This window comes from Saccopteryx bilineata, chromosome 2 (assembly GCF_036850765.1).
Source record: "Saccopteryx bilineata isolate mSacBil1 chromosome 2, mSacBil1_pri_phased_curated, whole genome shotgun sequence".
NCBI classification, from domain to species: domain Eukaryota; kingdom Metazoa; phylum Chordata; class Mammalia; order Chiroptera; family Emballonuridae; genus Saccopteryx; species Saccopteryx bilineata.
In genome coordinates, this window is record NC_089491.1 from 279358354 (window position 1) to 279363674 (window position 5321).

A 5321-nucleotide genomic window follows, 5' to 3' on the forward strand; every position below is an offset into this window, starting at 1 on the left:
GGCGGGGCGAGGCCAATTGACGGGGCGGGGCCTCATGTGGGCGCGTTTGCTGGGGGCGTGACCTAAGTGGGCGGGGGGGGCGGAGACGCACGTTTGAGCGGGGCCTTCAGGGGCGGGGCCTGGGCTCCATCATTCAGACCAGGTTATTGCTTGTCCGCAAGGATAAGCGCGCACACACACACACACTCTCTCTCTCTCTCTTTCTCTCTCTCCCTCCCTCCCTCCCTCCTCCCTCCCTCCCTCCCTCCTCCCTCCCTCTCTCTCTCTCTCCCTCTCTCTGTCCAGTGGAGAGGGCTTAGTTGCATGGCCACATCAAACTACAGAGCAAAGTGTGGACTTGGGGAGTCAGGGTTCTCCAGAGAAACAGTCAATAGCATAAATTGAAGGATGGAGGGAGGGAGGGAGGGAGGGAGGCAGATTTTAAGGAGCTGACTTACATGATTGTGGGGCTGGCAAGTCTGAAGTCCACAGGGCAGGCTAGGGTGGCTAAGCATTGACCCGAAGTGCCCAGGGTGCCGGTTCCATCACGGGTCAGGGTGTATACAGGAACAGATCCATGTTCCTGTCTGTCTCTCTTTCCCTCTCTCTCTCCCCCCCCCCCATTTACTATCTTGCTAAAATCAATAAATTAAAAAGATTTTTTTTTAATCTTCACCATCTTGCTTTTCTAGTGCCTCGGACTTGGTCCTGATGGAAATACCCCGGCACCAGGTGGCAGCAAATAAGACCCGGAATGAGGAAGACTGGGCCCCACCGAGGGCTGCCCTGCAGGCTGCCTACCTCCTGATGGCCTCTCCGAATCAGTCACACCCCTAATATTAACCTAATATCTCTCTTCTTCCCCAGGGTCTATGCCCCACCCAGACCCCATAACTAGGGCAGATCTTGGGGAGACAAGGCACCTGGGTCGTCTTCCCCTTTGGCATTGTTAGGTTTGGGGACCGGCATGTGACCTGATCCCGCTGGGAGCCCTGAGGAAGTTGAGAATCTTCTGGGTAATAATGTTTTTTCTAGCTCTCAAAAATGCCCTTGGGAAACAAAAGCCTTCACTTTTTCCTGCCAGGAGGGAAAACAGATTTGCCAACAAGAAAAGAAGGTCATCAGAAAGTGAGGGAGGAGTATCTTTTTTTCCTAACAGGGTTGGGGTGGGAGTGGGGGAGCAGAGAGAACCAGGCAGACACTTTCAGGGCAGGTAAGCTGCCTTGAAGGCCCCATCAGCTACTTTTTTGAAAGATGAAAAAAAAAATATCAGAGTGCAAACAGGAGGTAAGGGTTGTTTCACAAAACTTCCATAACTGGGTTGTAATAAGGAAATGTATATACACCATGGCAGCAAAGAAGTTTCAAAACTACTCTTACAGGAGGTAGGTAGGTAGTTACGTATTAACCAAAGAGAAGGGAGTAAAACTAGCTAAATCTGATTAAGTCAGGAAGCTTCACGGGAAAGCTGCATCCTCCACCAAAGGGACCTTAATCATTAATTCCCCCAGCAGGCAGGAAAGACCGGCTCTCAGGGGAACAACTAGCCATTCCCCGTTCACCTCGGGGATTGCCTGAGGAGGGATCAACAGCCAGGGAAAAAGTCCTTTCCTGGGCTCTTGTGCAATAGAAGCCTGATGACAAAACAAAACATGGAGGCCTGCCAGGCTGAATAGCTCCATTAGAGCACCGTCCCAAAGCACAGAGGTTGCTGGTTTGATCCCGTCAGGGCACATACAGGAACAGATTGTTCTCTCTCTCTCCTTTCTGCCCTCTCTCATTCCGTTCCTCTCTCTCTCAAGTTAAATTTTCAGCTTGGGATGCTGAGGACCCAAATTCAATCCCCATGGTCACCGGCTTAAGCGAGGGCTCATCTTGTTTGAGCACGGGTCACCACCTTGAGTGTGGGATCAGAGACATGACCGACCCCATGGTCACTGGCTTGAGCCCAAAGGTCACTGCCTTGGCTGGAACCCCGGGTCAAGGCACATATGAGAAAGCAATCAATGAACAACTGAGGTGCCACAATGAAGAATTGATGCTTCTCATCTCTTTCCCTTCCTGTCTCTCTCGCTAAAAAAAAAAAAAAAAAAGAGCCTGACTAGGCGGTGGCGCAGTGGATAGAATGTCGGATTGGGATGCAGAGGACCCCGGGTTCGAGACCCCATGGTCGCCAGCTTGAGTGCGGGCTCATCTGGTTTGAGGAAAAGCCCACCGGCTTGAACCCAAGGTCGCTGGCTCTAGCAAGGGGTTACTCGGTCTGCTGAAGGCCCGCGGTCAAGGCACATATGAGAAAGCAATCAATGAACAACTAAGGTGTTGCAACGCGCAATGAAAAACTAATGATTGATGCTTCTCATCTCTCTCCGTTCCTGTCTGTCTGTCCCTGTCTATCCCTCTCTCTGACTCACTCTCTGTCTCTGTAAAAAAATAAATAAATAAATAAATAAATAAATAAAAAGAAAAAGAAACTATCCCAGATAAGTTGAAATGTCCGGGACTTGAATATGAACCCAGATTGGGATGTACCCATCCCATCCCTCCCAAAAACCTGAACAATTTTCAGTAATCATATTGCTGGTAGTAATGTTGGTATTGATATTCTGAGACTTTAAAGTGGACATTTTGGGATTATGCTAATAAGTAACTGTGATATTCTATCATTGCTGGGGTTGAAAACTAGAATTCTTAGCATTGGGAAAAAAGAGACACAGATCAAAGAAATTAAGTGAAAATTTTGTAGTCTTGAATTTAAGTGCAGAGCAGAGCATCACTATTAATTCATGATGTATTTTATCTTAACAACACACAATACCTTAATCCACAAGGGAGGCCTAGAAACCTACCCCTGTCTCGGTGAGCTCCTTTACTGGTCTGAGGCTTCCCTGGAGACAGTGCTGCTTCCGGGTCAGGCAGGAAACGCAAGATGACCCTGAACATCTCCAAGCACTTAGCAGAGATACTACCAATGACAATTAGAGTAACATCAAATGGGCCCAGGCCCCAACGTAATGAACCTTTCCCTAGCTAAAAAAAGGGGCAATTTGAGCATCCAGGAGAAAAACAGTTACAGTAGGGTAAAGTCAATCATGCATGTCTAAACCTGTAAACTGCTAACCACACACACACACAAACTGTTCACCGCAGGAGGGGGCTAGTGAACCCTCATTACTTTCACAACCAAACAAGCTCTCCTTCTGCCTTTCCTACTAAATCCACCACCAGCTAGCCAAATGGTACCCAAGGGGAATTTAATAGGCATGCAGTTACAATCAAAGGGAGGGAGGCCCTGGCCAGTTGGCTCAGTGATAGAGCATCGGCCTGCGGTGCAGAAGTCCCAGGTTCGATTCCCAACCAGGGCACACAGGAGAAGTGCCCATCTGCTTCTCCACCCCTCCCCCTCTCCTTCCTCTCTGTCTCTCTCTTCCCTCCCACAGCCAAGGCTCCATTGGAGCAAAGATGGCCCGGCGCTGGGGATGGCTCCTTGGCCTCTGCCCCAGGCGCTAGAGTGGCTCTGGTCACAACAGAGCGACGCCCCGGATGGGCAGAGCATCGCCCCCTGGTGGGCAGAGGATCCGCCCCTGGTGGGCATGCCGGGTGGATCCTGGTCAGGCGCATGTGGGAGTCTGTCTGACTGTCTCTCCCCGTTTCCAGCTTCAGAAAAAAAAAGGGGGGGGGGGAGAGAAACCCTGTAGGGTAAACAAAGACGGTTCTTCAAGAAAGACCTTGCTCGCCCTGGCCGGTTGGCTCAGCGGTAGAGCGTCGGCCTAGCGTGCGGAGGACCCGGGTTTGATTCTCGGCCAGGGCACAGAGAAGCGCCCATTTGCTTCTCCACCCCTCCGCCGCGCCTTCCTCTCTGTCTCTCTCTTCCCCTCCCGCAGCCAAGGCTCCATTGGAGCAAAGATGGCCCAGGCGCTGGGGATGGCTCTGTGGCCTCTGCCTCAGGCGCTAGACTGGCTCTGGTCGCAACATGGCGACGCCCAGGATGGGCAGAGCATCGCCCCCTGGTGGGCAGAGCATCGCCCCATGGTGGGCGTGCTGGGTGGATCCCGGTCGGGCGCATGCGGGAGTCTGTCTGACTGTCTCTCCCTGTTTCCAGCTTCAGAAAAATGCAAAAAAAATAAATAAATAAAAAAGAAAGACCTTGCTCGCCTGACCAGGTGGTGGCGCAGTGAATAGAGCGTCGGACTGGGATGTTGAAGGACCCAGGTTCAAGACCCCAAGGTTGCCAGGTTGAGCACGGGCTTATCTGGCTTGAACCAAAAAAAAAAGCTCACCAGCTTGGACCCAAGGTCACTGGCTCGAGCAAGGGGTTACTCCGTCTACTGAAGGCCCGCGGTCAAGGCACATATGAGAAAGCAATCAATAAACAACTAAGGAGTCCCAACGAAAAACTGATGATTGATGCTTCTCATCTCTCTCCGTTCCTGTCTGTCTGTCCCTATCTATCCCTCTCTCTGACTCTCTCTCTGTCCCTGTAAGAAAAATAATAAATAAAAATTAAAAATTTAAAAAAAAAAAAAAAAAAAAGAAAGACCTTGCTGGGGGGTAGAGAGAGAAAAATGGGGGAGCTAAAGAGGACGCAGGGCCAGCAGCACCGGCAGCACCTTGGCACATGTTAGAAGTGCATGTTCCTGGGTTCCAGCCAGAGTAGGACAGGACACTCTGACGTCACCAGCTGTCTGGGAGATTCCGATGCACTCCAGCGTGAAAGCCACTGCCACAGGTCAGATGCAATTTACGGTGCTTATAGACCAACTGCAACAGTTATCTTATTGGATACCCTGTTCAAATAAACTATCAGGCTTTGATATCTATAGAGCACTTATGCTACCAAGAAACTGTTTTTTAGGTGTGTGTATTGAGATTAGACATATATATCAAAGCCCCAAAATATGTAAGGATAAAAAGAGGTGTGATGGCTAGGACTTGCTTCAAAATGACAAGAGGGCCTGACCAGGCGGGGGCGCAGTGGATAGAGCGTGGGACTGGGATGCAGAGGACCCAGGTTCGAGACCCCGAGGCCGCCAGCTTGAGCGCGGGCTCATCTGGTTTGAGCAAAAGCCCACCAGCTTGAACCCAAGGTCGCTGACAAGGGGTTTACTCAGTCTGCTGAAGGCCTGCAGTCAAGGCACGTATGAGAAAGCAATCAGTGAACAACTAAGGTGTTGCTACCTGTTATGGTGTGAGGGAATTGTGGGTGGCAGTTTTAGGTCCCTGACCCCACCGAAGAGGACTCACTCGAGAGGAGAGGGAACCATGGTCCGGTCAAGGGCATATGAGCACCAACACACATTCATGTTCCTGCTTCCAACGGGCTGATTCTGGGATGCTACCTGTTA